Source organism: Macaca nemestrina, unplaced genomic scaffold, assembly GCF_043159975.1.
Source record: "Macaca nemestrina isolate mMacNem1 unplaced genomic scaffold, mMacNem.hap1 Scaffold_105, whole genome shotgun sequence".
In the NCBI taxonomy this organism is placed as follows: Eukaryota; Metazoa; Chordata; class Mammalia; order Primates; family Cercopithecidae; genus Macaca; species Macaca nemestrina.
In genome coordinates this window covers 199,392-215,927 of record NW_027257588.1, presented here as the reverse complement: position 1 = coordinate 215,927, position 16,536 = coordinate 199,392, and the positions used below count along the sequence as shown (strand labels likewise).

General features: G+C 46.1%; 1 protein-coding gene across 5 annotated transcripts in view; it reads left to right on the top strand.

The window, feature by feature from the left end:
* The first annotated feature begins 1,120 nt into the window (after positions 1–1,120).
* LOC139361218 (disco-interacting protein 2 homolog C-like) overlaps positions 1,121–16,536 on the top strand; it is a 129,185-nt gene continuing 113,769 nt past the window's right edge. For 3 of the 5 annotated variants that reach the window (XM_071089732.1, XM_071089727.1, XM_071089724.1), the window contains exon 1: positions 1,121–2,234. The gene's annotated coding sequence lies outside the window, so the exon portion shown is untranslated. Of the gene's footprint in view, positions 2,405–16,536 lie in introns of all 5 variants that reach the window. The other 2 variants (XM_071089715.1, XM_071089719.1) reach the window with 2 other exon arrangements.

The following is a 16,536-nucleotide window of genomic DNA, read 5'->3' as shown; positions in this document are numbered from 1 at the left end:
AGCTGCCCAGGTGCTGGCTGCCTGAGACCTGCTGCCGTCCTGGGTGGACGGGGCTGTCGCGGGGACATCCCTGAGCACCCGCGGGAAGGCAGGTTTAGGAAGTGCCAGAGGTGAGTGGCTTCCTCTCACACTTGATTTTCTGGAAAGTTCTGGGTCTCCTGTTTTTCCCTAAGGGAAGTTAGAAACTGAGTTTCTCTTTAGGGGAACGTCTTTGCAGAGTCTGCTGTTTGAATGTTCCCCAGGTGTGGAATACTCAGGGCCATATGTGTTTGGGAACATCCGTGTCCTGAGCGAATTCAGTAAGGAATGGAGAGAGGCCTCCTATCAGCTTGGCCTCTGTTTCCAGCTTGTTGAGGGTTGACGGCTGCTGGTATCCCAGGGAGAGTTAAACACTGGGCGGTGTGGGATGGGAATGTTTGCTCTGACAAGGACAGTGGGAAAGCATCTAAACAAACGTCGCTGTTCTCCGGGCTCCTCGGGGTCGAGCTTGTTTTGTGGTGTTGAGGGAAAGCTACCCTTGTTCCTGTTCCTCACCATTTGAAAGGTGTCCAGGACACGTTCCTCTGGAGAGGTGATGTGCGTGAGTGGGGGTCAGGTCGCAGGCTCCGAGGTTATTTGGGACCTGTCAACTGATTTCCTGAACACACAAGTGCTTGGTAAAGATGTTCCTGATTAGCTAAAACATTTCAAGAGGACGTGATAGCTGGTGGTTGTTTAAAGACTATCACAATTTTCCTGTTACTTTTTAAATGCCTGTTGAATAAGGGAGGATTCACGTATTTTTATTTTCCTGTCTGCATACTTGATATTTTGTTTTTTGTTTTTCATGTGGGTGTGCAGTTAACAGGATTTAGAAGCAGTCTCAGCCCTGGGGAGACTTCAGGGCCGCCTCAGTCAGTGCTGAAGGGAGGCAGGGATTTGGGGGCTGCTACCTCCACAGGAAGGGACACCAAGGGCCAGAGGTCAGCAATCTCAGTGAGGTCACAAAGACGGGCACACCCAGCACCCTGGCCCATGTGCCTCTCCTTCACCTTTGTCTCTGCTCAAAGCTGCTCTCCTGGGTCATCACTGGTGATCTCTAGGTGCGTGCTTGCTTCTTGCAGAAGTGGTGTCTGGCTGTGGTCAGTGTGGGCCCTCAGGACTTCCCTGTTTTTGGCTCACATCAATATTGGGCAGTGGTGTATGTTTGCTTTGGAGTGGTAGATCCGGTGGATTTTTGGCTTTGCCAACTCATTTAATACCTGTTCTCCTAGGTGCTGGGACCCTCTCCTAAGTCGCCTGTTCTCCTAGGTGCTGGAGCCCTATCATAAGCCGCATGTTCTCCTAGGTGTTGTGACCCTATCATTAGCTGTGTGTTCTGCTAGGCGCTGGGACCCTATCGTAAACTGCTTGTGAGAGATCTCGGAGGTGCTGCTTATGAGGATCCGCTGCCTGACCTGAGGTGCAACAGTTGCAATTCAAAACCACCCCCCAGAAAAATTGTCTTCCATGAAACCCATCCCTGGTGCCAAAAAGGCTGGGGGACAGCTGGCCTAACGCGGGCTAAGATGTCAGTAGATTTTTGGACTTGGGCCTCAGTTGAAGAGGATTAGATTTTGAAAGGTGGGGTTTGAAGGCTTCTAAAGGGCAGGTTTTCATCTCCAGTGGGGCCTGGCCAGAACTGGGTAGAACTGACCCAGAAGCTGACAACTAGTCAGGCTGGCTCACTGCCTGTGTCCTGTGTGTGCAGCCTTGCTGTTTATTCAATTGTCTGGTGGTGGTGTGGATTCCATCCACAGCCTCAGAGTAGTGGAAGCCATTACTTCAAGGCTGACCTTATTTAACTTTATCAAAAAGACATGAAAATCATTTAGTATAAATCTTCCAGATACCTGTATCCTTTCTTTTCCCAGAGGCTTTTAAGTATTGCAACTTAAAAATCTTCAAAAATAACTTGAAAGGAAAACCTCTAAATATATTTTTGATGAGCACCCTTGACACCTTTAATATGTGAAGTAAATTCCCTTGACTTTTGTATTCCTAGAAACTCGTTCATGTTTGCAGATGACTTTGTATTTTGTCAACAGTGGCCACTGGTTGGTGACCATCAACACCTGCCGTGTATCATTTAGAAAGTTGGATGTGGATGTATTCACTTTTCAGACACACAAACACATGGGCTGTTTTTGGTTTTGATTTTTTTGGTTTTTTTTCTCCCCCCAGCTGAATTCAAGAAAGGGAAACAAGCAGACAGAGTAAGTACCAGAAAGCGTCTAAGTGGCTGGGTGGGGGATCCTACTATGGTGTTGGATTGTGTTCTGCCAGACATCGCTCCTCGAAAAGCTGACCCTGAAACGGCTGGCATTGCCCTCACCCTGGGACATTCGTCTGTCTCACCAGAAAATGAAGAATCTGCCAGAGTACTGTGAGTCAAATTCAGTCAGAACTCGATTAACTAAGAGGCTTTGTCTCAAAGGCCAAAACATGAGGACACATTTTTAATTTTTAAGGAGTGCTTCATTGTGAGTCAGTTCTGATGTGTACTGCATTAGGAAACCTCTGAACTTCCACGGTCAGGCCCAGAACTCTGAGAGAAAGTGGTTGTGCCCTTCCCACTGTTTTTGTCACTAGCTGTATTGATTTCCTTAAAAACCCTTTTTATATGAGTTCTATTATAGTTTGAAAAAAATTCACTTAGGTAGAACTGGAAGCGTTTGCGCCGTGTTAATACTCATGACTCGTTCTGGGTCTCGGTGTATGTGTACTGTATAAATGTACATGTGTGTATGTGGTGTACACATACTACGTGTATTTCCACTGCATGTATTTACAGTGTATAGGTATGTACACTACATTTGTGTCCTACACACGTGCATGCTGTAGGCATGCATGTACATGTGTATATGTGTGTATCTACGGGGATGATTATATGCACACTAGTTGGACACCTATCTGTTCTACATGTGTACATACATGCATGTATTTAATGCCATATACATACCTGTGTACGTGCACCATGTGGGTATGTGCACATTATTTCTGCAGATGTATATATACATATGTGCACACAAGCATGCATGTACACTATGCACACTGAATAAACTTCTGGATATGTACACAATAATACGTATACATGCTGCATATGTACGTACACTATTGCATATGTGTATACGTTTTATACGTTAGTGTACTGATGTACATTGTATACATGTGCATATGTGTACACTGCACATGTGTATGCATGCTGTAGTGCACCTACGTACATTGGATAAGAATGTATGTTATATGCATGTGTATACATATAGCAAATAGCATACCTGTGTACATACGGATGTGCATGTGTATGCCATATACATGTACATACAGGTTATAGTATACCTGTGTACACTGTATGCATATAGACGTGTGTACATGCTCTGCATGTACATACATGTTAGCATACCTATGTACATTTGCTATATGGATGTGTGTATGCTCTATGCTTGTACACACGTAGTGAACTTGTTTGTACACTATATATATTTGGATGTGTGTACACTCTATGCATGTACCCTACATGGATCTGGATGTGTGTGCACTCTGTACGCACGTAGTGCACTTATGTACACTCCACGTATTCGGATGTGTGTACGCTCTATGCAGGTACACGTGTTACAGTGTGCCATATACGTACGTTATGTGGATGTAAATGTGTGTGTGCGCTCTATGGCACCAGGAATAGGGCTCCCGCAGGGATCCAAGAACGCACCATCTCGCTGGCACCGGAGAGTGTAGGATGAAAACAGTTGTTTGTTACAACCTAGTTGAAATTTGGCAGGTTACTCTACCCTTTGCAACGATCTAGGAACAGTCACTTCATTGATGTGTGTGTTCCTGAAATCATAAACAGCTCTGTGAGGTGTGTCTCATCCCCAGACGAGAGAGGGAACTGAAACAACAATGACTCGGTCACTTAAGTGAGGTAGAACTAACAGAGCAGCTGTCTAGCTTTCTGTATTATAACTTTGTCAGCAGCTCAATGAGAAATCGGCACTCATCAGGAAATGTGTCCACTTTCTACTGTTCTTTATTCGTGGCGTATTAACTGCCTCGTGTTATTCCTCACGATGTAGCAAAATCCCTCCTAGAGTTGTGAATATAAACAGTTCATGACAAATGTAGTATCTTCTTTGTAACATTGAAAACGATATGTAAGTTCATCTTCAGATATTGTTTGGAAGGATGAGAAGGAAGGTGTTTAGGACAAAAGAATAGAGAGCTTTCAAGTAAACAGGGAAAAGAAGGACTTTGTGCAAAATATTTCCAAATTTGGAATTTGAGAATACTAAATCTCACATCTAAGATCATAGGTAGTTTTTTTTGGGGGGGGGGGGTTAAAATTAGTACTTGGTTTTCCATGCCTTTGGGAATTTCAGTCCTGATGGAGGATTGCAAGAATAATCTGATTTTTCAGAACAGAAGGGCAGTCTGTCTCAAAGGTAAATTCCAGGTTCTACCATAGAGAAATAGAAATTGCTGTCAACTTTCTGTAAGGTTCTTCAGTTCTTTCCTCTTCTGTGGTTAAAAAACCATCTCTGGGTTTAGTCTCAGCCAAGTTCCTCTTATGAGGTTGCCTTACATTTCGCACAGCTGTTGAGAGTCTTCATCATTCGTAGTTAACTTGTTAAAAGCAAAACCTTGTACTAGTTAGATCTGGGCACCTTGAAGGCAGGGGTTTGTTTTATATTTTTAATAAGCAGCAGGGTGATGGCAGGGCTAGGGCCCTTCCTCCCATCATGCATTCCTCTGAGCTTTCAGAGCTCTCACTGCATGCTGAGTGGTGTTGGCTGTTTAGGGTTTAAATAGGAAGACGAGGCTCTGCGACTTGGGACGCTCTTACTACCTTCATAGAGAGCTTGGTGACAGTTCAGCATGACAGTTTGTGCCCCTGCTGTGTATACTTTGTTACGGCCTCACAGAAAGGGTATTGATTTAAACGTGACTAATTTCTTCATGTTTATTTTTGCCTTTATTCCTAGTTACAGTCCTGATAATTTTTCTTCCTTTAAAATCTTGCTAATGGTTAGTGAATTAGTGATAAACTATATTTACGTGTTCTCTAAATCTAGCGATTTAATTGGAGGTCATTCTTCTTGCACCATGTGTCAGTGCTATGTCAGGATGGCTCAGTTTTACATTGTCAAAGGATTAACTAGAGCAGGATGCAGCCTTACTGGAAATTGCTCGTTTGTGAAATACAGGCACTTTATTTTTTGTTATACTCGAGGTGTGTTCAAATGTAAACATTTTGAGCCGTGTTAGAAGGATATACAAGATTGTAATGAAGAAAGCAGCAACTTGATCAAGTACTAGCTAATGAATTTTATGTTTTAAGTATATGGACTGTGGACCTTGGCAATCAGTTCTCATCTTGACCTTTTATTGTTTTATTAGAATCTTGCTCTGTCACCCAGACTGGAAGGGTAGAGCCCAGGAGTACAATCTCCATTCACTGCAACCTCTACGTCACAGGTTCAAGCGATTCTTATGCCTCAGCCTCCCTAGTAGCTGGGGTTACAGGGTGTGTGCCACCATGTCTGGATAAATTATTTTTAGTAGAGATGGGGTTTTGCCATGTTGGCCAAGCTGGTCTGCAACTCCTGACCTCAAGTGATCCACCCACCTCAGCTTCCCAAAGTGCTGGGATTACAGGTCTGAGCCACCATCGCTGGCCTGACCTTCTGTTCTAATATTGGTTATTCAGTCTCGATGATAGCACCTGGTTGTATTAACTTGGGGTAGAAAGCACAATTGCAATGAATCTGGTTGTGTATATACGTGCTGACTTAGCGTTCATGGCAGCACTGTGAGGTGGGCATTGTTCCTGAAGGAAGGCCGATGGGCAAGTCGGGGCTTAGATACGGGACTTGTGGGCAATCACTGCTGTCCCATGGCTGAGATCAGGCCTGTCTGTCGCCTGTACCCTGAACTCTGAACACACAAACGAGCAACTGTCAAGAGTCGGTGCTCGAGTGTGATGTGGCCTGTGGTGTTTGCCTCGCAGCGCTGCTTTGGCTCGGGGCAACAGGGCAACAGCTCCCTCCCTCGTTCGGCTGCCTGGGAGTCCCAGGAGAACCCACTGATACCGTTTATAAATGCCGGACATCGAGCGTTCTCCTTGGTACCAGCACATCTGGAATTGGACAGCTCGGTTAGATTCTCGGCCAGCAAACCTGTACAAGAGTGTGTGAACTCTGCGTTTGCTTCGCCCGGACAAAGGTGAATTCGTGGTCACTACTGGATGGCAACAGGTGTGGCCTCAGGAGCAGCACGGAGACAGGCACCCGGGTGCAGGAAGAGCATCTGCAAGAGGGGGTGGGGAAGGTGACAGACACAGGCGCGAGTTTAGCTGTTACCGTGGATGGGGGGTGGTTGGGTAAGACCAGATTTTCTCATTGTTGCCCCTTTCTGAAAAAGACCCTGAATTGACTTCTCTGTGGCTCCTCGCGCCTCCTTGTCAGGTTGGAGGAGACTGCTCTCCTGGCTCAGGCCCTGCTTGCGGCATCACGGAAGCTGCTGTTGCTTGCCCTGCCCTCCCTGTGACGTCCTCTGTGCTGTTGTCCGGGAACAGTTCTGCCGAGCAAGCTTGGACTCTGCTCCCTTCTGCTCTTGGATTTCCTGTCTGGAAAGCTTGTGTTCTTTCCTGATTTTTGATGATGCTGAGCTATGTTTTTGCAAGGATCACGCGTGCCTATAGCAGGGAGAAGCCCCTTTGCAATTTTAACATCTTGACGCTCTCAAGCAGAGCTTGCTATCGAAGTTGACAGCCTCCTGTGTTTTTGTTTTGGCAGAAACTGAATTTCAGTCCTAGGACAGCTTCAGCACACTTGATCCTAGCTCTTCTCTCTCACTGCTCCCCTCGTGTGTGGCAGAAATCATATGCCCTGAAGTTTACCAGTCCCTTCATTTGAAAATCAGTTAGTGTATGTGATCCTCATGAGAATTTTACTTTTTATAAAAGCAATCGCAAAGACTGGGTTTTGCGAAACCAGTGTTTTATGTGTATATTAATTGCACTCACAATAAGCTTTGTCTTCTAAATATTTCATGTTTCAGATTAGCCCTGGAATCATGCCCTGGAGTAGTTTTGCTATTCCGCTTTTATTTTTGGCTAAGGTAAAGTTGAGAACATTGTGATATTAGATGTAGTGAGTCCTTTTAGTTTCTTCTATGTCTGTTTTCCTTTAAGCCAGAACCAGCAGACTGATACCAGTTTGTGAGCACCTGGCATCTCCCAGGCCTTTCCTGGGTCTTCCCTCCGCTGTCTTGTGGACAGGGCAGTCATTGGTGGAAGATGAACTTGAGAATCTGTGTGTGGAATTAAGTAAATGTCATAGCTCTCTTCTGTGACAAACTGAATGACATTAAGCCCAGTAAATTGTAACAGCAGACTTTGCACATACAAAGCATTGAACACCAGGAAGGTAACCAGGCTGCGATGCTTCTGGTCCTGCACAAGACCTCCGGTATCACAGCGCATTTAACATACTGGCAGCATTGAGTGTTTGAAAATGTTGTGTATGTACCATGTCCGTGATTTTCGAGGGCCTGGATAAACACCTCTGGTTATCGCAATCTTTATCAATGGGAGCTTAAGGTTAGTACTGGGGCAGACTGTGTTTTAAAGAATTAAGGTGTCTCGAGTATGTTTCAGTTTTCCCATGAAGAAGAAACATGTCAGCTGTTCTTTCCTAGACTGTGGCTATCACAGTGCCCCACCACGGTCGGTCACATGTTTACTTCCCCTCCATTTAACCGGGCTGGGCTTGGGCCAGAGTACTTCGGTTGTCAAATGTCATATGAGGCTGAGGAACTGTCTTCTGCTTCATCATTAGCTTATGGAAACACTGTTTTCCAAAGCATACTCTCCTTTATCATTTGTGTTTATATAAAATAATGGAATGGTTATTTTAACTGTGCAGTTTCCTATGTTTGGTTATTTAATTGCAGAAAGATAATGGTTTTATTTTGCTAAAATCTGTGCTAGGAATTGTGCAAAATCTTTGTGAAATGCCCAGTTTACTAGCTTAAGTTATAGATCTTTGTATAGAAAAGAAAAAGCCTATTGCTACAAGGAGCATTGTCTTTATCGATGCAAAAAGCTTGAAACTTATTGGCCGTGTAGTAGGTAAAAATGCATCAGAATGTGACGAAAATTGAGAAAAGCATTGAAGTTTTAAAATCTGCTCTGCAGTTTTCTTCAACTCCCTTGCAAGATACTTAATTTGAATAAAAGACAGAATAAAGTGTTCCCACTGAGGAAAGTGGCAGGAGGACTGTTTAGAATGTGTTCTGAATCTGAGCAGTCCTGCCACACTCGTCTGTGATGTGGTGGTGTCCATGGTGTCACTTTTACAGAACTTTAAGAATGCCTCTGTGAATAAAATACATTTTATTCTTAGTATTTCTGTTTTGAGTTTTGAGGTGTGTAAAACATGTTAATGGTTTCTTTCCCTTACAGAATTTGCTTGTTCTTTTTTTTTTTTTTTTTTTTTAAATGCCTACAAGACTCTGAAGCACATTAATCGCTTAAAAAGGAAAGAAAAAAAAAAGGGCCAGGCGTGATGGCTCACGCCTGTAATCCCAGGGCTTTGGGAGGCCGAGGCGGGCGGATTGCTTGAGCCTCGGAACTCGAGACCCAGGGAACCAGCCTGGGCAACCTGGTGAAATCCCATCTCTACGGAAAACACACAAATTAGCTGGGCATGATGGCTGCACACCTGTAGTCCCGGCTACTCCAGAGGCTGAAGAGAATCGCTTGAGCCTGGGAGGCGGACCTTGCAGTCAGTGGAGATCACGCCCCTGCTGTCAAGCCTTGACAGAGTTGGGACCCTGTCTGAAAAACAGCAACGTTCATAACGTATGGGTGAACTGCCCGGCTGCTCTGTCTAGAGTAGAACAAATCTAATTATGTTTTTGCCTTTTATTAGCATTGAAATTTTCTTAATTATCCCTTTGTTTTCATTACATTGTAGCAATATATTGCCGCTTAGAGTCTGGAACAAGTAGGCTTCTCTGGATCAGGTTCTTACTGGATGGCTAAAACTTAGAATGATTTTTCCCTTCCTTGGATGTGACTTATAGAACTTTGCCTTTTGAGGTGATGTGCTGCATTTGATAGCGGACACAGGAATGCCCGAAGAATTCACTTACAGGGCTAAAATATACGTGCTTTGTAGTGTTTCCCTCCTAGAATGAAAACGGTACCTCTCATTTGTGGGTCGATGATGCTATTTGCTGAAAACTTTTAAAATTTTATTTATTTTATTTTATTTTTTTCAGACGGAGTCTTGCTCTGTCGCCGAGGCTGGAGTGCAGTGGTGTGATCTTAGCTCTCTGCAAACTCCGCCTCCTGGCTTCACGCCATTCTCCTGCCTCAGCCTCCCGAGTACGTGGGACTACAGGTGCCCGCCAGCACGCCTGGCTAATTTTTTGTATTTTTGGTAGAGACGGGGGTTTCATCGTGTTAGCCAGGATGGTCTCGATCGCCTGACCTTGTGATCTGCCTGCCTCCTTCTTCCAAAGTTCTGGGATTACAAGCATAAACCGCCGCCCCCGGCCAAATACATGTTTGTTTACTGCCTCAGTCCTCCGTTGGGTAGCCCTGTTCTTCGTCGGATATTCAGGGAGCCGGGGGCATCTTGAGTCTTGAAAGGTGTGCTCTGCGAGATGGGAATCTTCCGGCTGCTTATTTAGGGAATCCTGCCGGCTGTCATTTACTGGAGAGCGCAGTTTCCTGGCTGCCCTGGTCTTTGAGGGGAGGGAGACTGAGGGGTCATTTTCCCACCTGGACCAATGTGTTTATTAAACCTGGTTTGTGTATCATTTGGATCTTTTTATGAAGGAAAAGCTACATCTGTGACTTTCAGATGAGTGGAAGTCATGTTAAAAAAAAAAAAAAAATATATATATATATATATATATATATATATTGGCTACTATGGAGAAGTTTTGTTCTTGTGACCTGTGAATACAGTCACAGGAGAGCAGAATGTTCGCGGTGTGGGTGCTTACAGTGTACATGCAGAGTCACATTCTTCACTAGTATTACGTTAAAAAGTGACAAATAAGAGAAAAATATTTTGCTCATTACAACGTCGGTAAGAAGCTGGCAGCACTCTTGTTTTTGGAGGGGTGTGAAGGGAATATTGAGAAAGTGTCATCACCATTAGACTCGCCCACTCTGCAAATCCTGTGCCAGCTGGAGTGAGGACCCCGTGATGGAAAGATGCACCCCTGTTCCCGGAAGGAGTTGAATCTTTGTAGCGCTCAGGACGCATGGTTCATCTCTATATAAAGGCAGAGTGTGAAACGCCGTGGAGGCTGAGAGAAGCGATGTGGTTAGCAAGTATGAGTGAGACGTTTGGGGCTTGTTAGCACCTGGCGTGTGTGCAGCAAGCTTTGCTATCTGCACATGTGTGATCCTTAGAACACTGGCGTCTGGAGCCATGGGGGCTGTCGAGGGCCCCAGCTCCCGGCGGGCTGAGGAGTTCCCTGTTACCACCAGGATAACCGTGATTTTTGAAGGCTGTCACTCAATCCCAAGTCCTGGAAGGGGGCTCCTTTCAGAGAGGAAAACACCCCTAGAGCCTCAGGCAGAATTCAGTGATTTTTCTTATAATGTTGCTTAGATTTCGCAAACATGAAACCAAGAACATATTTCAGAATGCTTATGGTTCTTTTGTAACCATGGAAACAAAGTAAGTTGCAGTCGATGGGCAGTTTGCGGAAGCTGAGCTGCCTACATCGTGAGCACGGCGCTCTCCCTACCGCCCTGGGCCTTGCTCCGGTTTTCTGGGGAGGCTTTGCAGGGCCTCTTGGCTGGGATACCTCTCTCATGTCCAATGTTGCTACCCCTGGTCACAGCCATACTGCTGGGCACCTGCGACGTGAGGTCACTGAGTGGACACGGAGCCGCGGGGCAGCAGTTGGTCAGGAGGTGGCATCCACATGGTCCGAAACAGGTTTCTGTTCATTAAGAATGATCATTGCAATAAAAACAGAGTGAAAGAAAACTCTACTGACCTGAGAATGCGTCCGCTGAGTTGCATAGGGAAGTGCAGTGAGGAAGGTGAGGGCTGAAAGGAAATGAGGGAGGGAGAGGAAAGGAGAGAAGGGAAGCGAAAGGGGGAGGGCGGATGGGAGTGAAGAGGGAGATGGAGGAGGAAGAAGAGAGAGGGCGGTGGGCAGGAGCCTGGGAAATGTGTCCCAGAGCCGGTTCCTGACCATCGTGGGTGCGTCAGAGCTGATCTTCCAGGAGAGGTGGCCTGGGAGGGCTGACCCTTAGGAAGTGAGGGCCAGGGGGAGCTGATTTTTTGGCCCTCAGCGGGGCTGTTGTTGACCTGAGATACAGTCGATAGTTTTCCTGAAGAGATCGTCTGCACAGCCACCGTTTGCTGCCAGGTTGGAGACAGAAGTGCTCCTCCCCATGGATTCTTTCTAGTTTGTGGATTTTTCCCAGTTTACCTGAGCAGCCTGTCAGTGGAAATGTCGGGGATTACTAACATGTCTCCATTCTACAGAGCAGTCGACCAGCTTCCAATCCTGTAGTTGTTGGGGGCACCATTCCGGTCCTGTCAGTGCCGGCCCAGCGTGGAAGCCGCAGCCCGAGGCGCTGGGAAACCTGCGGGGCTCTCACTGCCAAGGTTCTGATGGGAATCGAGCGCTGGAAGAAAGATGTCCTTAGGGCAGAGCCTGGCGAGGAGGGGGTGCTGCTGTTGCAGCAGTACATGGAATTTCAAATGACAAATGAAACAAGCTTTTAATTATGACCAGAGCCCTATGCTCTGCGTTTCTTCAAATGGAAATGTTGTGCTGAAATGAAATTGCTGTTAATCGGTTGCCTCATGCAAGATGCAAGACGGAGGGCTGGGAGCAAAGTAGAACGTGGACTTATCTACAAAGCTTCCTCCTCTCAGAGTATCATCAGCTGGATGGTGCTACACAGGAATATGTGAGAATTCGTGTGAGAAAGGTGATGGGTGCAGACCTGTGTGACCGGCAGGTGTGGGGGAGGTTTGAGAGAAGCTTTTGGCTGAAGTGATGTCAGATGCAGGAGCTGAAGTGTGATGTCTGTCTGGATGGAAGAGCACACACGCCTCTGGGCTGCGGGAAACAGATAAAGGAGGAGGTGGACAGACGTGAGTCGTGTCTTAGGAATGGTAGCAATTCAGGCAGACCCAGGATCAGGCTCCCACGGGGGAGGAGTGGATATCAGGACCCAGGGAGCGTGGGGCGGGGGTCATGCCCAGGCCTCTGCGGGTCTTGCTCTTGTGTCAGCAGGGCCCTGTGCTTGCCCTCCTTAAAACTTTCCTGATCCATAAAACGGGCACGACAAAATCCACCTTGTGACACTGAAGCTTAAATGAGATGATGTACATGGTGTCTTCCTTCCCTTCCTGACACATCCTAGACTCACAGCTATGGTAGCAGCGACAGACTGGATGGAATGCTGGAGCCCCCTTGCGCCTGGTGAAGCCACATGGATTTGTGCAGTGCTGGCGACTGTCTCTGAAAGCCTTTGGTCATGGCAGTGGCAGCCTGGAGTGGCTCCTGGCATACTTGAGTCTGTGGAGTGCAAGGTTGACTGGAGCTCCGGGGCCATTGATACTGTCCAGGGGTGAGCTGATGAGGCCCTAAAACATGGGGGGAAGGCCGAGAGGACTTGGCTGCCAGAAGCATTGTAGATTTCTGGCTTCGAGAACTTGCTGACTTATGGACATAGGAAGGTAAACCCAGATGGCTCCAAAATTGTAAGTCCAGAAGAAAGGTGGGAGGGTACAATTGCTGACTAGGTCATGGTTGCCCTGTCCCTTTGTTTCTGGCCATCGTTTCTCCTCCCTCCCCCTGCCTTTGTGGGCTGGAGGGCCTGAGCCTGCACAGCGGTCTATTTCATGATGACAATGGCCGATTATTACCCTGCAGTAAGAAGTCTCTCCATTTTATTTGGCAGCAGTAGTTAAATAAATTTAAGGAGTGATGGTGTAGTAGTATTTGTTTTGTTTGTGCTTTTTTTTTTTTTTTTTTTTTTTTTTTTTTTTTTTTAGTGTCATTTAACTGAATGTTATTTCCAATTTCACTGATCACTTTGAGAGGCCAAAACATGCTTTGATTTGTTATTTTGTGTTTGAGCTAGTTTATTGCCTCACAGGAATGCCAAGTATTCTGTTGTCACACATCATTAAGTATCTCAAATTGTGTTACTATAATACTTAGCTGAATTACCTCCCTTATTTTGGCTTTTAAAAATCTAAAATCTGTGTGAAACACAGGATGGTGCATCTCCATTGAGGGTTGTTGAGAAGTGTGACTTTTGCTGGCATGCTTGAGAATCAGTGACATTATTTTATAGAAACACTTTGTAACTGACAGCAAAGCTAGAAGCTCCTGTAAAGGGCAGAGTAGGCAACGTGTGATGCTTTGAGGGCCATAGAAGTCTCTGCATATATTTCTTTTGTGAAAACGTCAAAGTGTAAAAATCACTTCTGGTTCCCTGGCCAAGGCTCGGTCAGGGATCGTGGTTTGCAGACCCTTGACAGCAGCTTAGCTGAAAGCTGGTCTCCCATGCGGTGAGCAGGAGCCTACCTCATTGCTTCAGTCAGAAAGATGCTGCCCTCATGCTGAAATTTACTTCAAACAAACTTGAAAGCTCTGGCACCGCTGCTCATTTCCATACTGTTGCAGGCTATCTAAAATACGGAGGATGCCGTGGCGTTTTGATTTTGTTACTCCTCTTGAAGGGCTCTGAGATGGCTCATCGCGAGTTAGACATTTGCAAAAATGATCAAGCAGAGCTGCAGTCATCTTGCAGATCAAGTGACGTTTTTTCTGAAAGCTTGTTACAGGCTTAAATTTCTGATCCCGTTCCATCCACTGATCTTGTATGATTGGTTTTGTTTTGCACCCATTTGGGTCTGTGAAGCGTCTCCCCACCGTGGTAGAACTTTAGCTCTGATTTCATGCATGATTCGATATCCTTACTCCTCTTCTGTGAGGAGAAAGCGCTGTAGCTCCTGCGTGGTTTCCGGCCCCTCCCTGCACGCGGATGGATTGGGAGGTATTTGTGGTGTGTGAACTTGCTACCCCCAAAGGCTCCTTGTTGACTCCCCTGGACCAGACTCTTCCCTACTCCCATGGACTGCACTCCTCCCTCCTGGTTCATTCCCCGGACCACATTCCTCCCTCCTCCTCCCTGGCTCACTCCCCTGGACCACACACGTCCCTCCTGGTTCACTCCTTGGACCACACTCCTCCCTCCTGGTTCACTCCCTGGATCACACTCCTCCCTCCTGGTTCACTCCCTGGGTCGAACTCCTGCCTCCTGTTTCACTCGCTGGGCCGAACTCCACCCTCCTCCCTCCTGGTTCACTCTCCTGTGTCCCCACGCCTCTCTCCTGGTTCACTGCCCTGGGCCCCCACGCCTCCCTGTTGGTTCACTGTCCTGGGCCCCCATGCCTCCCTTCTTCTTCACTCCCCTGAGCCCCCACTCCTCCCTACTCCCCTGGGCCACTTTCCTCCCTCCTGGTTCACTCCCCTGGGTCCCCACTCCTCCCTCTTGGGGTCGTGTTAGTTTCTGCTGTGCTTGTGCCAGCACGATAAGGCTGAGTGGCAGCTCCAGGGCTATGGCTGCGCGCGCAGCTGTGGTGTTAGTGCAGAGAACTGTGGGGATGCAGCTGCCCTTGCTGTGATGCTTCGAGTGTCACAGTCGGTATGGGAAACTGGGTGGGATGTGGATGTCCCAGGAAGGGACAGGAGCCTCCCCTCAGCCTCTGTCAAACAGTTCTCAGCCAGGCATGGTGGCTCATGCCTGTAATCCCAGCCCTTTGGGAGGCCGGGGTGGGTGGATCACCTGAGGTCAGGAGTTGGAGACCAGCTTGACCAATGTGGTAATTTTTGACACGTTAAGGATTAAGGAAAATGACTCTCACTCGTTTGCCTTGCTTTTTAATTGATGATTGGTGTAGCCCAGTAGTCTGAACTTGTTAAGCAACCATTCTTACTGAAAGACTAATGTTTAAAAGTCTCTTCCTCTGGACACGTCTTTGGCTGCTGTAATCAAATGCAATGTAATCAAATGCAATGTAATCAGCACTGGTTAATGGCTTTCCTTGTTTGGCTAACAAATGCTCCTCAGAAACTTTGGTTTCTTGTTATTTTCATTTATAATTATGTTTTAAGCCTTCTAATTTTTCTAGCTTTCCTGCGAGTTGGGAATAACTGTGATGGGTGCTTAGTTTGGGATGTTGACGTATACTCTATGCCCAGCTACTATGCCATTGTGTGAACACTGATTTCTCACTTTCTCATGAAGACTGATTTCACCTAGTTTGGTAAATTCTATTAATTTTAAGGAAGGGAGTGGAATGCAACTGCTGTTAGGAGGCTTTTTTAAGGATCGGGGAAATGTTGCCATGATTATTACCGTTACAGAAGGAACATAAAAATACGTGCTGCCTTCAGTCATGATGAATATGTAAGTCCGCGTCTGGGACTGCAGAAAACGGCAGCCCCAAATCCTAAAATCGTGTGGATGTACCAAGCCCATCTGCAGGGCACTGTGGAGCAGCCTGCATTAGCCGAAGTTGGCCCACAAGCCCTGAGGGATGGTGTCTGAGTTATGATAAGGCTCTGACTTGGGATTTAACAGATCTCCTAATACTGTGATATTCTAAACAAAGACACGATAATGCCCAGGGAGCCCAGTGGGCACCTGTAGGCAGTGTAGGTGAGAAAAGGTTCCAAAGAAGATTCCTGCAGCTCAGCTAGGAGGATTCTGTAAGGCAGTAGACACATCAATGTTCACATGGGAGTGTTGAGCTATATTCATTCCTTTTAAGCAGCCAGGCTTGTGTGTGTTTTTAGGGGCACTCACATAGCGCCCCTTCCACCCTCACTGCCGGTTGTGCCTGTTTGATGTTGCGGATTTCTGTGTTAAGTGTGTCCACTCTCCAAATGTATCTCTGTCTCTAGAATATTTTAGAGTAGATCATTTATTGTTTAAACGCTTGCTTTTAGTGAGGAAGAAATCTTTAAAACGGGCCATTCAGACCCTGCTATAAATGTTGAACAATGGAATGTGTAATGTTTAACACGTCGTGTTTAAAGTAGAAGACAGTTTAATTTAGAAATCCTGTTGGAATGCCAACTTAAATTACCACCATCCGTATGCATATGGAAAAGAATGAGAGAGAATGTACAGAATTGGAATTTTGTCTATTTTGTCGAGATTCTGTAATGTATCAGGTACAAGCCTCACTTCATGATTTAAATGCATGAAGCTGAAATTACAAAACTTGACAAAAACATGCCTTTGAATAGTGAGCCTTTATCCTCCTTGAAATAGTGATTTATTCACTAAAATGTCCACCTGCAACTTTGTCAAACACATTTGTTGCATTAGTTCTCAAGTGAGCTCAGTTTTCCAGACAGGGAGATTATTATTGCTTAGTGTTTGTCCTGATGATGTTGGTGAACAGGGAAAATCCTATGATGTGGATCCTCTGTGTGTGTTACACAGCA